This window comes from Cervus canadensis, chromosome 3 (assembly GCF_019320065.1).
Source record: "Cervus canadensis isolate Bull #8, Minnesota chromosome 3, ASM1932006v1, whole genome shotgun sequence".
Lineage (NCBI taxonomy): Eukaryota > Metazoa > Chordata > Mammalia > Artiodactyla > Cervidae > Cervus > Cervus canadensis.
In genome coordinates this window covers 26,890,406-26,911,613 of record NC_057388.1, presented here as the reverse complement: position 1 = coordinate 26,911,613, position 21,208 = coordinate 26,890,406, and the positions used below count along the sequence as shown (strand labels likewise).

Genomic DNA, 21,208 nt, shown 5'->3' with positions numbered 1-21,208 from the left:
GTAGTGAGAATTCTGGTGCCTCTTATTTATGAAAGTATCTCTGATTCCTTAAAACATGTCTAAATCCATTTTCAGTGGGTCTAATTTTAGGGTTGATATTGGATCACCTGTGTTAATCTCTGGTTTTTACATAATAATAATTAGCAGAGAGGATAATGCAATTTTGCTGTATTCTTAAAGTCATCACTACTTTTATGGAGATCCTTTTACATCCTCCATAACTTAATTATGTGATTAATTCATAATAGTGAGATTTCATCATTACTGTACAGAATGTAGGAATTGTGAAGTCATAGTTTGATTACAACTTAGTTGAAAACTTTAGAAACAGCTTATATGTTTTATTTATTTTTGTGTTCTTACCTTCCCTGGAGCTAATTTATAAACAGATAATTTTATGTGTCTGTCTTAGAGATAATAAAGACTATTAAGACAGGATCTGTTAAACACCATCCTGTCTTAAAATGTATTAGCTAATTTGGAGGACAAAAGACAATTTGAAATTAAACTAATTTTAAATTTAATGGCATACAATGAAAGTATGTCCTGGTTGAATTTTTGGAAAATCTTCTCTTGAAAGACTACACCAATGCCTAGCTGTCTGTTAAAACTATGTGTCTTCTTTGGTATTTGGTGATAATTGAAGGTGATGGTAACTGCTATTTGTGACAAGTGTGTGAAGTTTTGCATAGGATATATCATTTAAATGTAAACTCTCTCAGGAACTATGTCAGGAAGTCCAGAGTGAAAACAAAGGAGAAGGAAAGCTGCAGAATCAGTTGATAAATATAATATACTATCTAAAAGGGCATTACTTTTGCTGTTGAATGTCATCTGTAGTCTCCTGTCTCTAGGACATGTCATTTATTCACTTAACAGTTACTTCTAGCAGTCCTACAATGTGCTCCCACTGGGCTGGGCTTTGGGGTTAGACTGACTGAGGCGTAGCCCTTGAGGGGATCCTATTCCACTAGAGGAGGTATGTACTCATAAATAGCCAAAGGCAGAAAGTGCTAATTCATCAGTCACTCAAGTCATTCCTGGCCTCACTGTTGGTTCATTCCCACTGATTAGACACTCAGGATCATGAGATTAAAGAAGTTTCCGTAAATCTTTGCTTGAACTGTAATAATTAGAGGACAGAAAAAAATAAATTTGAAAACTTGAATGTGAGTCAAAAACAAAGTGGAATGACTTCCCTGAACATAGAAGAAATACATACCCAGAATCTCGGAGGAAGGGGAGTTCATAGCGGCTGGAATAAATAACAGGTGCTGGGAATGAAAATGGAAGAGGGGGATGGGAATTCAGTAACAAAACAACAACAATAATAATTTAATAATAATAAATGATAACAGTCAAATGCTTTTGAGTTTTTAAGCTTGGGCCTGAGAGAATAACAGTAATACTGAAGCAAAAGAGAGGGAGCTAGTTCTTGTGGGGGAAATGTGTCTCAGGCAACTTGAAATTGGAGCTAAGCTGACCTTTCAGTGGAAAGGTAAACTATGTTGTTAATCATGTGGAATTGGAATTCTAGAGAGTCATCAGAATTGGCCAGAGAAATAGAGACAGCAGGCAAGCACCTCCTTCAGTAAAATGAAACTTAGTTCTGTTCTTCCTCCTGCCTCACTCATAGAGGCATGCTGAAGAAAGAGAATCTCCAGGTATCTAGGGATGGAAAGGGGAAAGAAGATTAGATTGACTGCTTCAACAGCTTTATTTTGTCTTAGGGTTTCTCTGTTGATTACTATAGTCACCACCTTGCTCAGCGATCACGCTTCTTTGTAGGAGCCTTCCTGGGAAAAAACAGAAACATCATATGTAGCCAGGAGAACGACCACTAGGTTTACTTTCCAGGAATGGTAGAAGGGAGTTTTTGTGTCTTCTGTTTCCATTTGGAAGAGCACTTAATTTGGAACTTTTCTGAAAAAATACAATACATAGTAGATTTCCATTTAAAGATAGACAGATACCATAAACCCTTGCACACTCACCTCCCAGCCTAGAAAAAAAAAATTTTTTTAGAAATTAAAAAAAAAATCAACTGCTCTACCTGGTTCTGTTTCTCACTTTCCTACCTCAGCAGTCACTGCTTTTCGGACTTTGTAGATTCTCTCTCTATTGTATGTTTTATTCTTTTATCTGCCCTTATTTTTATATTTTACTATTTCTACTGCCATGTGAACATATCCATAAATATTATATAAACTTGTTTTAAAGTTGAAAGATTTTATATGAACCCTAGAGTATACAGTGTTCATCTGCAACTTGCTCGGTTCCTTTAACCTCGTGCTTTTAAGGATAATCCATATTGATTTTTGTAGCACAACTTATTAGTTTTCATAGCAGCATGGTATTTTGCTATCATAAATAGAATTATAAATAATATTCTTATACATGCCAGTTGTATACAAATGTAAGATTTATCCTAGTGAATATTTTGTAGATTTGCTGAACCATAGTCATGTATATCTTCAAATTTATGAGATGCTGATGAGTTGCCTTATAAAATATTTACCCCATATTTTTTTCATAGACAATGAAGGAGAATTCCTGTTTCTCCCTAAGCTCAAGACACTTGTTTATCTTAAATGCTCTAAATAAATAATCTCCAGATGTAACTGAAAGCCAGATACTTGTGGCATCGTGGAGACTCAGATATGTTTGTAGCATTGTAATCTCTAAAATATAGTGCAAAATTTGATCTTAAATCAACTTCTTTGTTTCTCAACCTATGGTGTGAAAGAGCAACTGAATTTTCTATTTATTAGACATTGTTGTTGTTCAGTCACTAAGTTGTGCCCGACTCTTTGTGACTCCATGCACAGCGGGCTTCCCTGGCCTTCACTATTTCCCGCAATTTGCTCTAATTCATGTCCTTTGAATCACTGATGCTATCTAACCATCTCTTCCTCTGCTACCCACTTCTCTTTGTGCCTTCAATCTTTATCAGCATCGGGGTCTTTTCCAGTGAGTCAGTTCTTTGAAACAGGTGGCCGAAGTATTGAAGTTTCAGCTTCAGCATCAGTCCTTCCAATGAATATTCAGGGTTGATTTCCTTTAGGATTGACTGGTTTGATATCCTTGCTGTCCAAGGGACTCTCCAAGAGTCTTCTCCAGCACCACAATTTGAAAGCATCAATTCTTTGGTGCTCAGCCTTCTTCTTTCTTTTTTTTTAATCAGCCTTCTTTATGGTCCAACTCTCACATCTGTACATGACTGTTAGACCTTTGTTGGCCAAGTGATGTATCTACTTTTTAATACTCTGTCTAGGTTTGTCATAACTTTCCTTCCAAGGAGCAAGTCTTAATTTCATGGCTGTAGTCACTGTTCACAGTGATTTTCAAGCCCAAGAAAATAAAGTCTGCCACTGTTTCCACTTTTTCCCCATCTATTTGCAATGAAGATGGGACTGGATGCCATCATCTTCGTTTTTTGAATGTTGAATTTTAAGCCAGCCTTTTCACTTTTGTATTAATATTAATAATGATACCATGTACCAAATACTGTCTTAAGCCCCTTAACTAAAATATATTACTTAATTAATTTGAGGGTTAAGATAATGATGTTCTGCCAGTTTTAGAGATAAAGAAACTGATTCACAGAAATACCATGTCGATAGTAAGAGGTGGCGGAATTTGTATCTACTCAGACTGTTCCAGCTAAGAAAAGTGATAAAAGGTAGGTGGGAACAGACTGGAAAAAGAGGCATGAGAGTATCATAGTCTTAAACTTCCAAAACTTTAAAATCTAGCCACTATTTAATAAGATCAAAAGAGCATAAAGAAGTGTTGAGAAGTGTCAAATAAGTCTATATTTGTATGGAGAGAATTTAATTTTGCCTAGGAAACCTGGAAATGTTTCTCATAAGTGATCAAACTTTACTGAGCCTTGGAAATTAGAGAAAGGAAGTTAAAGAGGCAAAAATAAAGGGAGTAGCTACTTATAAAATGTAAGGAAATGGAAAATACAAAATATATTTGGTAAAGTTAATTCATTCGGCCATTAACTCAACAAATAATTTCTGAACATCTGTTGTGTGTGAGGCACTGACCTAAACTGTGGGACACAGCAGTGAACAAAAAAGACCCCATCTCTCCCCTTAGGTAAGTGTGCTTGGTGATGTAGTATTTGGGGCACTGGGGGCAAAAGATGAAGGGAATAAGATTGGAAAGATAGATTGCTTGTAATTATGAAGCATTTTCAAATATCAGCCTAAGAATCGTGCACTTTATTCTGAAGGCGGTGAGGGATCAGTGTGAGTCACTGTGGGGCGAGTGGCATCATTCACTTATTTATTCAGTAAACATTATTTCAGTGGGCTTCCCAGGTGGCTCTAGCGGTAAAACCCTGTCTGCCAATGCAGGAAACATAAGGACAGGGTTCAGTCCCTGGGTCGGAAGATCCCCTGGAGGAGGGCATGGCAACCCACTGCAGTATTCTTGCCTGGAGAATCCCATGGACAGAGGAGCCTGGCAGGTGACGGCCTGTAGGGTCATACAGAGTTGGACATGACTGAAGCGACTGAGCACGCAAATACTAATTCAACCTGAGCTTTACTCAGTCCTGGGGATACAGAGATTGAGGGAGTGATAAGCATGTGTATACAGTTGATAATGCTATGTGAGAAGTAAGGTGGGGGTTGCAAAGGATAGGAAAGCCTAACAGAGGCTGGAGTGTGTGGTGAGAAGAGGGGGGACCTTGGTAGGAGATATGAGAAAGTAGCCAGTTTTGACCTTATGAAAATTTATCAGAGTAAAACTTTAGGTAGGTCTCCTTTCCAGTTTTTTAATGTTCAAAAGAAAATAAATTTTATTAGTTGACATATCATTTCATATATCAAACTCTTTGATTTTCTGAAAATTTCTCCTCAATACCTATACATAAATATAATTCTCAATCCTCAAACTAGAGTGCCAGGAGAAGCCTCTTTATCCTTTGCTACTTGAAAAATAGCAAGTCTCAAGCAAAGTGAACAATCTCTGCTTACTAAACCATTCTCTTTTTGGGTGGTTTTAATAAACTGAAAATTCAATAAAAACATTGTTTTTGAATATCAATAATTGAACATTGTTTTCTAGTTATAAAGGTTAATTCCTCAGTGTTTACATGTAGATTGCAAGCATACAGTATGGATATATTTTTATGTTCTGCCTGTAATCCAGCCTGTTTTTCTGTATTATCATGTGTTAAAAAAAAAAAGTATGTTATAGCTCACCTATTTATGGAAAAATATAGACTCATTTATTCAGTCCATGGTGTTTCATTCAAGTTTCCAAATCTTATTTAGAAATGACTTGGTCAGTTATTTGGGAAGGGCATTTCACTTGGATGTAGACACAGTTGTGTCAGAATATGTCAGGGCTGAAAAAGTCTCCAGACTTTGTGCCAAATAGAAAAACTTTAAAAAATTAAGCAATGAATAGAGGCCTTACTATGTATGTAAATATATTTACAAAGATATTAAAGAAAAAATGTAAAGTAATTCTTGCCACAATAAAAAAAATGCAAATAAAATGTTAGCATATAGAACGTGAAGTAAGCTGAAACTCCAGGTTTCAGATTTTTCATTTGCGAATTCTCTCCTCATAAGTATGGCATGGCAGCTGTCAGTTTTTTCCAACTCTTTCCAGTAAGAAATATTGTAAACTTATGGAATGTCTAGTGCCTTTCCTTTTTTTACTTAATATATTTCAGTGATTGACCCATATCATTGCATATGAAAAGACTGCATTATTTTTTCCCACAATGGCTATGGATATGCCAAAGATGTTTATTGGTCTCATATTAATGATTTTTATGTAATTTCTAGTCTTTGGCTACAGTTAACAGAGCAACAGTGGCCAAGGAGGTTAAATTGGAAAAGTTGGCCAAGATTCTAAGATAACTGTTTTCTGACTAAAATCCCAAGTTGGGGATATTTTCACAATTGTTGACTCCTCACCCACCTCCAGGTTATAAAGAAAAATAAAGGAAGAATAGAACACTGAGAGGATTTTATGAGAATGATTTTTGAAGAGCTAACCCAGTGTGGAGAGGTAGAAGTGAGGGATGGCCTTTTTTATCTCAAACTTAGAGGAAGTGGCTTTGCTATATACTCCTGGAAAGCTTAATGTGTTTTCCTCTAGAAAACCAGAGCTGAGGGGGACATCTCTAACAGAAGAATTAGATGTGTTGCTCAGTTCACAGGTGGTGCAGTCACAAGCTTCTGAGGATTCCCCAAAGCTCACGCCTATACGTGTGCACACACTCACCCCCATACACAGTGTCAGTAATAAACGCTGCAGAGGTGAAGCCAACTTTCAATCACACTAATAGAGTAAAAATGTTCTGTTTTATTTCTCCTTTTTCTTCCCTGTTCCCCAATTTTGGAGGCTTCAGTAACAAGAGCTTGCAAGCTGGGTGATGGAGGAAGTGAGGTAGAAAAAGAGAAGGTGCGCACAGCACTCTGTCCCCAGAAGCCTGTAGACTTGTAGGGCGCGAGAGCAGGGAGATCGGTCATACACCAAAATGTTAGTATGCTGATGGAAATATTGGATGGGGCATTCTAATTCATGAATCAAAACTGTATTTTGCAACTTTAAATAACCACAGAATTTTCTTTAAATCTCAGAGTAACCAAAAGATACATGGGGCCAACTGGGGAATTTTCGTCAGTGGTATTGGGAAAAACTCCCCCCAGTGAATACATTTTTAAAAGGAAAGCAGTGGACAAAAATACAACTGCATTCTGATTCATCTCACAAATTGTTTAAAATGGTTACATATATATCTTTGCCTATATGTAAGGGAAACTCTCATTCTTAAACAAAGACAATATATCTATGAATTTCCAGAACAGAGTAATTAACTTGAAGTAAGAATAACTGAAACTAAAACTACTATAGACAGAGTATAGAGAGTATTTCTAGTATGGTAATTCAGTATGGTAATGTGTCTTTTAAAATTAATTAAACTAGTTAAAATTTAGGTTAATTAAAATTAGCTAAAATGAAAAATTTAGTTTCTCATTTGCATTATCCGTATTTCAAATGTTCAGTAGCTACAAGTAACTATTGATTATGTGATTTGATAAAGCAGATATAGAATATTCCCCAAATCACAGAATTTTTGGTCCCTATCACAGATATTAAACCATTTAATTCTCACAAAACATAGGGGGAAAGTTATAGTTATTGTTCCCACTTAATAAATATGAAAATCTAGAATCAAAGAGGTTTAGATTGGCTCCTTGGATTCCAGGTCCCCTGTTGTTTCCTCTAAATCACACTGGTTGACCCTCAAGGCAAGAAGATAGAAAAATCAGCTTCACTCTACTTTCAAAATACAATGGGGGATATCCTAAAATCTAGAAATCCCTAAGAGAAGGGAGATTTGCTCATCTCATGTTACTGGATTGGTGGGGATGAGTCTTATTTCTAGTTTCTCAGTCAGTTCAGTTGCTCAATCGTCAGACTCTTTGTGACCCCAATGGACTGCAGCACACCAGGCTTCCCTGTCCATCACCAACTCCTGGAGTTACTCAAACTTGTGTCCATTGAGTCAGTGATATCATCCAACCACCTCATCATCTGTCATCCCCTTCTCCTCGTGCCTTCAATCTTTCCCAGCATCAGGGTCTTTTCCAGTGAGTCAGTTCTTTGCATGAGGTGGCCAAAGTATTGGAGTTTTAGCTTCAGCATCAGTCCTTCCAATGAATATTCAGGACTGATTTCCTTTAGCATGGACTGGTTGGATCTCCTTGCAATCCAAGGGACTCTCAAGAGTCTTTTCCACCACCACAGGTCAAAAGCATAAATTCTTTGGCACTCAGCTTTCTTTATAGTCCCACTCTCATGTCCATACATGACTACTGGAAAAACCATAGCTTTGACTAGACAGACCTTTGTTGGTAAAGTAATGTCTCTGCTTTTTAATATGCTGTTTAGCTTTCCTTTAAAGGAGCAAGCGTCCTTTAATTTCATGACTTCAGTCACCATCTGCAGTGATTTTGGAGCCCCCAAAGTAAAGTCACTCACTATTTCCATTGTTTCCCCATCTCTTTGCCATGAAGTGAAAGGACTGGATACCATGATCTTCATTTTCTAAATGTTGAGTTTTAAGCCAACTTTTTCACTCTCCTCTTTCACTTTCATCAAGAGGCTCTTTAGTTCTTCACTTTCTGCCATAAGGGTGGTGTCATCTGCATATCTGAGGTTATTGATATTTCTCCCAGCAATCTTGATTCCAGCTGTGCTTCATCCAGCCCAGAGTTTCTCATGATGTCCTTTGCATATAAGTTAAATAAGCAGGGTGACAATATACAGCCTTGACATACTCCTTTCTTGATTTGGAACCAGTCTGTTGTTCCATGTCTAGTTCTAACTGTTGCTTCCTGACCTGCATACAGATTTCTCAGGAGGCAGGTCAGGTGGTCTGGTATTCCCATCTCTTTCAGAATTTTCCACAGTTCATTGTGATCCACACAAAGACTTTGGCATAGTCAATAAAGCAGATAGTAGGTGTTTTTCTGGAACTCTCTTGCTTTTCCGATGATCCACCAGATGTTGGCAATTTGATCTCTGGTTCTTCTGCCTTTTATAAATCTAGCTTGAACATCTGGAAGTTCATGGTTCATGTACTGTTGAAGCCTGGCTTGGAGAATCTTGAGCATTACTTTGCTAGCGTGTGAGATGAGTGCAATTGTGCAGTAGTTTTAGCATTCTTTGGCATTGCCTTTCTTAGGGATTGGAATGAAAACTGACCTTTTCCAGTCTTGTGGCCACTGCTGAGTTTTCCAAATTTGCTGGCATTTGTAGTTTCTAATACAGCCTATTTTACAATCTATAATATTTATTCATATATATGTAGTTTCAACTAAAAGACTGTTTTAATGAATGGGGAATATTTTAGTAGCAATGTTGTTGTGTTGTGTTAGCTGCTCAGTCGTGTCTGACTCCTTGCAACCCCACCCCATGGACTGTAGTCCACCAGGCTCCTCTGTCCGTGGGATTCTCCAGGCAAGAATACTGTAGTGGGTTGCCATTTACTTCCCCATTAGTAGCAATAGTGAAGTACTAAATAACTACTCTTAACTAATATTTCCCCTTCACTTTTATATGGTTCTCTAAGAAACTACTCAGTGACTTGGTTATGTATAGATTGTTTTAAGATGAGGTTTACTTTCTATTGTTTTTACAAAATAAATATACACAATTCACATTGTGAACCGTTGCTTCACATTAAACATATAATGGTGTGAGCACATAACTGTTTTATTGGAGAAAATATGAACCCAGATGGCTCAGCCTTGAGTCCATTTCATAAACACTTCATGACACAATGGGGCTCACATTGTATCACACTGTTTCTCACGTATCTCCTACTCTTGTATCTCCTGACCCCAGCTATTCCTTTCATTCCTGTCTGTTGTTACTGCTACAGACTGTGTCCCCCTTCCTCTGGGTCTAACCTGTCGTGTCCAGCTCTTTGCAATCCCATGGACTATACAGTCCATGGAATTCTCCAGGCCAGAATACTGGAGTGGGTAGTCTTTTCCTTCTCCAGGGGATCTTCCCAACCCAGGGATCGAACCCAGGTCTCCCGTATTGCAGGTGGATTCTTTACTAGCTGAGTCACAAGGGAAATCCTACCAGCACCAGTTCAAGTCATCTTTATATTTGATCCTTAAATTCAGATGATATAGTGTCACTTCTTTCCCTTTACAATATATGCCTTTAAATAAAGAAACATGAAAACAGAAATTTATCCTGACAAATAATAACCAGTTATTTGAAGACTTGAAAAAAGAAGGATGAACATCTATCTGGGTTGGTTTAGGTTGACACTTTCCTGGGTACTGAGTAATATGAAAAACACTCAGCAATGGCTATGCCACGGACGCTGACTTATCAGAATGGATGCTGGTCAGCATATAGTTCCCGGTGTTCTCACTGAGTATCCACTCTGCCTAGAAGCCATGAAAAGATTTCCTGGCTTTTATAAACTTCCAGTATTAGATAACACTCATGTTTCCAGTCTTGGGTGGCACGGGATGTCTTGGGAGCCTAACTATGAGGATATTTCTCTTGATTCAAGCAAAGAATAAATGAGGTACTGATGGTTGAGAGGATTGCCTTGGCTTCCCTTTTATCTGATTACATTGCTTGATCTCTCATGTCTTGAGTTGAGTTTGGCTGTTTACTGAAGTTGAAATTCCCTGTTCTTAAACTATGCTCTCTTGCTTGTTGAGGTTTGACAGCAATTTACTTTCTCTTTTAGGATTTGTTGTTATGATCAATAAGTTGGTTGAAAATGTTGATACCAGAAGTCTCTCAGTGACCTGTTTTTTTTTCATGGGTGTCGTGATTTTCTTCAGTTTTTATTCTTATTATTTTGAAATATAACTTAGTAGAGGTTGTTTCTGAGAGAGACAATTTTATGTTCATCTGTAGCTCTCTGTTTCTAGTAATCTTTTAAGTGAGTGTGTGTGTGTGTGTGTGAGAGAGAGAGAGAGAGAGAGAGTATGCATATAAAATGCTATAGCCACTTGTTTTTCTTTATTCTCTTTCTAATAATTGTAGAATAATAAGGGTTTCCAAGGTGGTGCAAGTGGTAAAGAATCTCCCTGCCAATGCAGGAGGTGCAAGAGATGCAGGTTTGATTGCGGGTCCCGGATGATCCCCTGGAGTAGGAAACGGCAACCCACTCCAGTATTATTGTCTGGAAAATTCCATGAAGCGATGAGCCTGGTGGGCTACAGTTCATGTGATCCCAAAGAATCAGACATGACTGAGCAAACGTACACATAATTTACTTGGGCTTCCCTGGTGGCACAGTGGTGAAGAATTCACCTGCAATGCTGGAGATACGGGTTCGATCCCTGAGTCAGGAAGATCCCCTGAAGAAGAAAATGGCAACCCACTCCAGTATTCTTTCCTGGGAAATTCCAAGGACAGAGGAACTTGCCATGAGTTGCAAAGGAGTTGGACATGACTTAGGGACTAAACAACAACAGCAGTAGTTAACTCACCATTGCTTTAAAACTGTTCAAAAGACCTTTTTCTTTTATGAAAATATGTTTAATTCATAAATTTCTTATTGATTAACTTTATAGAACATTAATTTTATTCATTTTAAAATCTAAGCCTTTCAGTATAAACAAAATTATTTTGAAATACAATCTATTTTTTATTAAAAGCAAGTGATAAGAATTGCAAGCGGATTCTTATCCCCTCGTTCTAATCCTATTTTAGAGCATGGTTCTAAGTGATTATTTCTTCATGTTTGTGCAGTGATCTTCACGTTGTTGGAGGGTGTGGTGGGGAGGATAGTACTAGAGCATAGGTCAGGAGGGTGCCAGGGTGTCCACTGTGCCGGGCAAGGCAGGCCAAGGCAGGCCACGCCTTTACCTGTAACTTCAGTGCTATGTCCTGGGTTGAGCTGCTGCCACATTCTCTGCCATATACTCTCAAGTCCCTTATGTGTATAAATCCCCTTTGCCCTGATAGCTTTGGCTGGGATGGTGCCTTTTTTTTTTTTTTTAATGTGCCTAAGCAGGAGAAGGTCAAATCTACCAACTCTTTATCTGTGGACCACATTCCCACCTTTGTAGCTAACGATTTTCTCATCTACTTCCAGCTTCTTTGTGCGAGTATTGTATAAACCACATAATCTGTCTGTGTCTCAATTTCTTATCTGCAAAAGGAGCTAGTACTCTGGCTACTTTTTCTGCTAAGATAGTCCTGAGGATTAATGAACTGACTTTCAAAAGCACAAGTGTCTGAGATGATAGGCCCTCCATAAATTCCAATTACAATTATTACTATCCTCCATTTTACTGCCAGGAGAATAGTAACTCAAATGGGATCTAGTATTTATAAACAAGTTTGCATTTTTAAAAGTATTTTGTTATCTTTAATAACTTAGAAAAGCCTCTCCCAGCACAGTCTCAGCATCATGCTTCTATTGATAAAGGATTCATATAGATCTTTTTCATGAACTCTTCATTGTTTTGCTGATTCAGATTATTATTTTTCAATCCTGTTTTGTCTCATCCTTGAAGGATTTGTTCTCTATCAAGGCTGCTTGGGGGGTATGGGGTTTATTCTTCTAATTGAATTATTGGGATAATATAAATATAATTTGACTTATAAATTGTTAACACTTATAAAGATATTGCTTCGTTAGAATGGAAATGAAGAGATTAAAATTGAGGCTGAGATCTGTATTGAGAACTCCAGAGGGAGGCTTGGACCAGGGGCAGACTTCAGGAGCTTATCAAATCATGATTGAATTATCAAAAGGTAGAGCCTGGGCAGAATGTTCACTTGTCCAAATAAGCTTTCAGCATTTACCTTGGGCAGGTGATTTCTTTTCATCCCCTCCGCCCACTAGGAGACCAGCATACATTAAACTGATTCCTTGGCTGTACTGCTTTGTTCATTGTTTACAACCTGAAACTGTTTGGATACACTTGGCTCTTTATCCCTCTTGATCTCCCATGTTGCGTTTGGATCCAATGCTTAATTCTGGTTCAGAAAAGTCCCTGGGACTTTACCCAGGCACTAGTTTAATTAGTGCCAGGTTTTTCCCATCACTCATGAAAGGGGATCAGGCATTGCTTTGATCTAATATCTTTTTGGCAACAGTTTGCTTCTCTTCCCACCAGTTTCCTTCATGCCCTGGGTATCCCGTGTTCTCTGGGACATCCAGATGTATGTAGTCTTCGTGAGGTTTCTTTGCGAATACCCAGATTTCAGAACTTCCTCTTCTTTCTTTCTCTACCTGGATGAGTCAGTCTAGTAACTGGAAGGCAGTCTGCCTCATGACTTTGGTGTCTCAGGATTTCATCACTAGAGAGTGCTATGTTCTTATGATCCATGAAATCATTTATGTTGAAATGGTTTTTACTAAATAAATATTTCTATAAATGAAATCACATATATATTCTAGTGGACAAAGGAAGCCTATATATTATAAGGATGAAAGTAAACAATAAATGATAGCTTTGGAAGAATTTCTCCTAAAAACAAAAATGTTAAGTCTACTATTAGTTGATCAAAATTTGTTTTAAATTTTTCTGTTTCATCTGAAGTTGAATGTGAAGAATAATGACTTTAAACTTCATTTTTCACACATGGATTTTTAAAACTTTACAGGATAAAGTTTGTCTGAAATCTTTGTACATCATATAATTACATTCTACTTTCTTAGTTTTTGTCTAGAGGCATTTGTGAAATAAACCATGCTCTCAAGTTTTCTCAGTCCTCAGAATTTATTGATAGTGGGAACACAAGGACATGTACAGATTTACTAGCAGACAAAAGAATTTGATATATATTATGTGAAAAATCAGTCAGCTCAACATTTTAAAATGTCCAAGAAAGAAAAATAAGTTGTCATTAAGATTCCACAGAATCTTTATCTTAGCTCTGCTTATTTAATACACAAAAAATGCAGAGTCACATGATTTTTACTCAAGAGGGTCAAAAAGTTTACATCTGTTAGTTTCACATAGGAAACAGGCAAGGCGCAGAACCAATTGAAAGGAAACCTGAAAAGAAGATATTGCCTGTCTTCCCCCTGGGAGGGCCTGGGAGGAGCAAAAAGAAAATAATGATTGCTGTCTTGTTAAGAAAACCTTAGATTCTCTTTAATTTTTAACAAAATTAAAAATTATTCAGTCCTTTTCAAATACCACAATTTTAATGTAAAGCTCATATTGGGATTAACCTTTCTGTTGTAACAAACATAAACATCTGGCATTCACGGAACCTGAGAACTGATGTGGACCTTATCACCACCTCTGTAAGTGTTTTTAGATAAACCACAGCAGTTTCCGTATTTATAGAAGATGACAACTGAATTTGATTGGTACTTATCAGATATGTATCATGGGAACTAGAGGTTCTGTGGAGTGATTTCAGAGCTCCCACTGCAGTGAAAGTGGTGGCTAGCAAGGTGACAGTTGTGGGCTATTCTCCCCTTACCTGTCGACCAGATGAGTTTTTCTTTTATTACTTTCCAAAATTTATTTCTTTAAGTTTTGCACAATATTTCATTTTCAGGAATTGTTCTTCTACGCATGAGAGAATTATGTTTGAAAACATTCACTTATTGCTAAGGTCCTTTCATTTCTAAAGATAAGTTTTCTGTATATGTATACCAACATACATTGTTATATATTTATACACTACCTTTCCCCAATGTGACTTAAAGTACCAAATCTCGAAATATACATACATAATAAAATTGAAAACCATTAACAATAAAAGTTAAGCCTCATAAAATAATGGCAAGGTATAGTAGGTTGGGTGAAGAGATTAATTATATTAAACAAAAAAATCAGGGATATGAGAAGCTATTTTAGTGTACAAAATCTCAGTCTAATCTTCCCTAGCTAAGGTAAAACCCAAAGCATGAGGCAATACTAATCTTTTTTAAAATTTTTAATTGGAGGATAATTACTTTACAATGTTGTGTTGGTTTCTGCCATATATCAACATAAATCAGCCCTAGGTATACATATATCCCCTCCCTCCCACCTTCCACCCCATCTCACCCCTCTAGGTTGTCGCAGATCACCAGGTTGAGCTCTCTGTGTTACACAAAACTTCCCATTAGCTAGCTATTTTGCATATGGTGATGTATATATTTCACTGCTGCTCTCTCAATTCATCCCACCCTCTCTTTCCCCCACTGGGTCCATAAGTCTGTTCTCTATGTTTAAATCTCTATTTCTGCCCTGCAAATAGGTTGATCAGTACTGTTTTTCTAGATTCCATATATATATGCATTAATATACGATATTTGTTTTTCTCTTTCTGACTTCACTCTGTATAACAGGCTCTAGATTCACAAGGTAGATGAAACTAGTCTTTTAATAAGAGAAAAGATTAAAATTCGGAGGAAGAAACATTTTCTCTCCCCCAAATTGGAGAATAATTTGTCATACATGGCTTTATATGAAACATAATGGGCAAGTTTCCTGATTACAGATTTACAGAAATATAGGGAAATTACATGTATGGTCATATCTTATCTTTACCAGGAGTAAAAACCAAGGAAGTAGTGCTAAGCCTTCACTCTGTAAAGACCATTTTGATAACAGGCTAGAACAACATGCTTTACTTTTAAAGCTGCCCACTTATTGGAATTGATTTAGAGATAAGGCTAGAATTGGATGCTGTGAATGGTTCATATACCCTCTTCTAGGATTGGCATGGCTTTTAATGGAAACGACGTGATGGGCAATTTTAAATTGACATTGTGAGAACATATCTAAAAGGCAGATTTTCTTTGTTGTTTGTGAACATAGCAAAATGATATTTTGTGTGGAAATAAAATTCCTGACATGGTCTTGTTTTCATAGTTTTCTGCTGGACCTCAGCCAGCAGAGCCCAGACGTTGAGCTGGCTTTCAGCCAGCACCTGAGTGACTCAGGTGTAGTTTTTAAGGATACAGTAAAAGGAATGAGGCCTACTAAGAGGCTCTTTATTCCTTTGCCATGGGACCAGATTAAAATGCTTCCCCTTGTGTTTATATCCAAGGAAAACTAAAAAGAAAGAACATAGAAGGGAGCATCACTTGGTTGTACTATTTTCTAAGTTTGGAGAAGAGAAAAAAAGTTGGGTTTCTTGCCTCTGCCACCATTGTCAAAACTTGGCTTCCTTTTCAGTTCTATCACCTAAAATTTTATTATCTAAAATTCTATGATCTAAGGTTATTATATAAAAGAAAGATAAACCCCTTAGAGCACCATGAATTCCTAAGTTCCCTGGTTTTAAAATGGATTCCATGTCATTTGTGAACAGTCAGATGATGGTGACAGGAGATGAGATCTTGATGGTCACATCATGAAGATCCTCTCATTTTACAGATGGAGACATGAGACTCTCAGCAAGCAATGAGTCACTGTGGGTCATATAACCAGCTGGTCACAAACCCAGAACTAGCCTCCAGGTCTCATTCTCATTCATTCACCACTCCACAGTGTCTAAAGAAATGATTACATTACAATAGTCAATGTTCTATTTAAATATATCTACTTGAAACTGTGTGTGTGTGAGTGTGTATTTGTGTGTGCAGACACATCCCTATTGTATAAAGATGGTAGATACAGGGATGGAGAATAGTGTTGGCCTTTTGGTCTCTGGCTCCTGATGGTTTTACTTTGCTGTTCATGAGACAAAAAGGGAATAGAAAGAAGTCAAACTTCCCCAAGAGTCTGAGTTTACCTTCTTAATGACACGTTTATTTTTCCACGTCATATTTTGCAAAGAAGTGAGAAGTAGGCCTCCACAACCTGGCCTGCTTTCCCTAGTTTTTGACATTATAGTAACTTCCTTAGTTTAGCTGCATCTTTTACAAGATAGCTCATAAAACCTCAGAAGCTGATTTCTTAGAGAACTTGCATCAATGACTGTAATGGGATGCAACTTAGAGAAGAAATGGCAATAAAAAAAATTGAAGACAAAGTTGCACCTTATAACTATCACCTTGATGTATCTTTTTTTCCCTTCTCCAAATTTATTTTCAGTTTTTATCTGTAATATGTACATTTTTATGCTTTCAATCATAGTTTATATAAACTTTCAAGATTAGCCTTTTCACTTAGACATACTATTTCTTATGTTAGAGGTTCTGCAACTATTTTGCTAAAAGAGGACATTATGCTCTAAGTTCATAGCTTATAATATACTTAATTATTCATCTATTAAAGAACATTTGGGTCATTTTCAGTTTATTTTTCTATTACATATAATGCTATGATAGAGAATTTTATAAACATAGCTATCCCTCTTACTTTTGAATTACTTTCTTAGGGAAAATAAAAATTATTTAGAAGGATTAAAGTAATTATTTTAATCACTGATGTGTATTCCTCAAGGTGGGCTTCCCCGGTAGTGCTAGTGGTAAAGGATCCTCCTGCCAATGCAGGAGGCATAAGAGATGTGGGTTCACATCCCTGGGTCGGGAAGATCCCCTGGAGGAAGGCATGGCAACCCGCTCCGGTATTCTTGCCTGGAGCATTCCATGGACGGAGGAGCCTGACGGACTACAGTCCATAGGGTCGCAAAGAGTAGGATATAACTGAAGCAGCTCACCATGCACACTCATGTACACTCCCCAAGGACAGGCTCTATTCTGTGAGGCATGAAATTTATATAACTTGGGGAAAGGGGATCTTTGAGAAAAAGAATATAAAACTACAAATATAAATTGTTAGGATTCCTCTCAGTGCCATGAAGGCTCATCACAGTGAGGGGCCATAAGCTCAACTTGTAACAGGCTCAAATTGTCAAAGTGGTAAATGCTCAAATACTGTAATAATTGCAATTTCATCAGTAAGATATGAAATACTTCATCTCTGAAACCTCATGAGTACTGTGACTTAATTACTTTAGTACTATAATAACCTGACTACATTTAACATGGATAATTTGCTTTAGTGTACTTGTTCTACTTATTAGAAAGACCTTGTTTCATCTTCTCTTGCTATATAGCAAACTACCCCAAACCTTGGCCTATATAGTACAGATTGTGGCTCTAAGGTTGCAGGTGGACTGGTCTAGAGGGCTCACGATGGCTTCATATTCTCACCTGGTATTTTGCAAATGTGACTAGAAGTTGGGACTCAGCTGGGCTTGTTGACCAGAGTACCTGTATGTAGGCTATCCAGCACGATGGCCTCGGAGCAGTCAGACTCATGACATGGCAGCTGACTACACTCAGAGCAAGTTTTCAAAGAGAATTGGACAGAGCCTCCAAGACTTTCTATGATGGAGACTTGTAAATCTCAAAACATTGCTTTTCCCACACTCTATTAGTCAAGCAAATCACTAAGGCCCATTTGGATTCAAGTGGAATTTCAGTGAGAGGACAACACAGTTGAATTGGAAATCATTTTTAATCTACCACAGGGTAATACATTTTTCTTGCTTGTGTACTTCTTGTATAAATTACCTGTTAAATAACATCATATATTGTCAACATAATTATGAAGGTTTAAATAGAATATTAAATGATTTTATGATAGTAAGGAAAGAGACATTTTGTAACCTGCATAAATCTATTAAATGTGCCTTTAATAGAGTTGAAAAGTCAGAAGTACTTCAATAGCCAACTTAAATAAGGTCACTAGTTTACAGTTATATGTTACATATTATATATATTATATCCTTGTCTTTCATTTCTTTCTTTCATATTTATTTATTTTATTCCTTTAGTAAGATGATAAAGATGAGATGCCAAATTGTCATTAGCAAACTTAGGTATAGTCATGTCAAATAAATGGGGCTTCCCAAGTGGCTCAGTGCTAAAGAATCTGCCTGATAAGCAGGGGATTTGATCCCTGGGTCAGGAAGATCCTCTAGAGAAAGAAATGGAAACCCACTCAGGTATTCTTGGCTGGGAAGTTCCATGGACAGCGAGCCTGGCAGACTAGAGTCCATGGGGTCACAAAGAGTCAGATACAGTTTAGCAAGTAAACAGCAGCAGCAGCATGTTAAATAAACACTAAGGAAAATCAGCATAGAAGAAAGGACATGTGAGCCCTTTGCCTGTTTGCCCTTAGCCTCCATTTCTGTCCTTCTCTTCTCCTCTGTATATTGTAGGTTTGTGATACCCCACAGATTGCCTTTCTAGGTTTTTATTGCCAGCAAGATTCTAGTTAGGTCTTGCCAATGGGAAGTCCTGCCAAGAGACTGAGAAATGAAGGAGGGGGAAAGTGACTCACTTCCTGCTTTCAGCTTCTGGGCCTCCATCTGCAGCAGCAAAAAGTTATGAACTCCAAGCATCCTCTGACCATTTCAATAACACAGTACAGAATTCCTCCCTAATTCGCACACCCGCCTTTTGGTGTACTCTGGCTATACCAACACTAGAACCTGCAGTAGAGATCTTCAGTAACCTCAGCTCCAGCTGAGTGGTACCTCCCCAGCAGTTGAGCACCAGTTATACAAGGCCCAGTTATATTTCCAGCCACCAAGCTCTCTCCAGCACCTTATTTGTAGTCCAAGTACTGACACAGGACCCCTACTTGGTGTTTCCAGGGTCTCTTGAAGGACCACACGAATCCACTAACAAGTGGGCAACTGGGTTCTACAACCGTATCCTCCCTTTTGTTTCCTTGGTCTGGGAATAATAGCTCCTTCCTGCAGGTGTCAACATCTAGGTTAGTTCACTCTCTGAATTTTTACTCTTTCAGACTTCTATGCTTGAAAGACCTCATTTATTTATTTTTTTTTAAACTGGACCCTGAGTGATACACTAGGAGCTGTGTTACTGCTAGTCATTTGCAGATGTGGATAAAATGTCTACTAAGGGAGAATATTCAGATCAGAGCAGCTGGTGCAAGAGAAAGGTGAGCAAGCCATTCATAAAATATTGGTGCTTTGTTATCTGAGTTTTTAATACCACCCTTGTTTATGGGTTTTCTGTCACAGTACCAGTTGTGTTTTGCGGGAAAATACTGTCTTTCACAAAACAGAAAGCAAACATTATTGGGGGTAGTACTCATTTTTCTTGTCATTGTCAAATTGAATTTTGTAACAGCATAAGTCACAGGAATAGGTGCAGTGATTATTCTGTCATTGACAGTTCATAGGAACCTCTCAAAAATGAAAGAGTGGGTTATTATAGGGGAAAAAAAGCTTGCATTGAAAATCTTTCAATTTTTATTGGTTTGACAAAAACTAACAGATTTTGGCTTTGTTGCTGTTTTGAAGCCATGAACTGTTCCAGATTTTTCATGTTTAGAATTATCTGTGCAGGCTGTGGGAATGGATAAAGGCACTGCCGTTTCCTTTTTGAAAAAAAGAGGGATGTTTGTTTATTATGCCTTGACTCTTAAATTCATTTGTCAGTTCTGAAAAATTTGTATTGAGAAAAAAAATTTTCTTTAATATCAAGATCCAGTAACAATTTATTAGTTAATGTATGGCCTTAATTATTATACAAATATTAAATAATAAAGTAGTACAATCAAAATGTTTCAAATAAAGAAAGCCAAGCAGAAAACTGCTCACAATTAAGCATTTAATTTAGCAGGAATGTAATTATCTTTAATATTCAGAAGACAAAATGATATTGTATACATATATTTGGACAAACATATAAAATAGTCCCAATTTATTTTTTAACACCTTAAGCTTGGTACTGTGGTTATTATACAGTGGACGTGACAAATAGATTCAAGGGATTAGATTTGATAGACAGAGTACCTGAAGAACTATGGATGGAGATTCATGACATTGTACAGGAGGCAGTGATCAAGACAGTTCCCAAGAAAAAGACATGCAAAAAGCAAAATGGTTGTCTGATGAGGCCTCACAAATAGCTGTGAAAAGAAGGGAAGCTAAAGGCAAAGAAGAAAATGAAAGATACACCCATTTGTATGCCAAGTTCCAAAGAATAGCAAGAAGAGATAAGAAAGCCTTCCTCAGCGATCAGAGCAAAGGAATAGAGGAAAACGATAGAATGGGAAAGACTAGAGATGTCTTCAAGAAAATCAGAGATACCAAGGGTACATTTCATGCAAAGATGAGCACAATAAACAACAGAAATGGTACGGACCTAACAGAACCAGAAGATATTAAGATGAGGTGGCAAGAATACTCAGAACTATACGAAAAAGATCTTCATGACCCAGATAACTATAATGGTGTAATCACTCACTTAGAGCCAGACATCCTGGAATGCAAAGTCAAGTGGGCCTTAGGAAGCATCACTATGAACAAAGTTAGTGGAGGTGATGGAATTCTAGTTGAGCTATTTCAAATCCTAAAAGAGGAAGCTGTTAAAGTGCTGCACTTACTATGCCAGCAAATCTGGAAAACTCAGCAGTGGCCACAAGACAAAGGTCAGTTTTCATTCCAATCCCAAAGAAAGGCAATACCAAAGAGTGCTCAAACTACCGCACAATTGTACTCATCTCTAGCAAACTGTATGCTAGCAAACTAATGCTCAAAATTCTCTAACCAGACTTCAACAGTATGTGAACCATGAACTTCCAGATGTCCAAACTGGACTTATAAAAGGCAGAGGAACCAGAGATCAAATTGCCAACATCTGTTGGATCATCAAAAAAGCAAGAGGATTCCATAAAAACATCTACTTTTGCTTTATTGACTATGCCAAAGCCTTAGACTGTGTGGTTCAAACAAACTGGAAAATTCTTAAAGACATGGGAATACCAGACCACCTGACCTGCCTCCTGAGAAATCT

At 37.4% G+C, this 21,208-nt stretch overlaps 1 protein-coding gene across 1 annotated transcript in view; it reads left to right on the top strand.

Moving 5' to 3' along the window:
* Positions 1-21,208, top strand: part of MACC1 (MET transcriptional regulator MACC1) — an 80,080-nt gene that overhangs the window by 1,011 nt on the left and 57,861 nt on the right.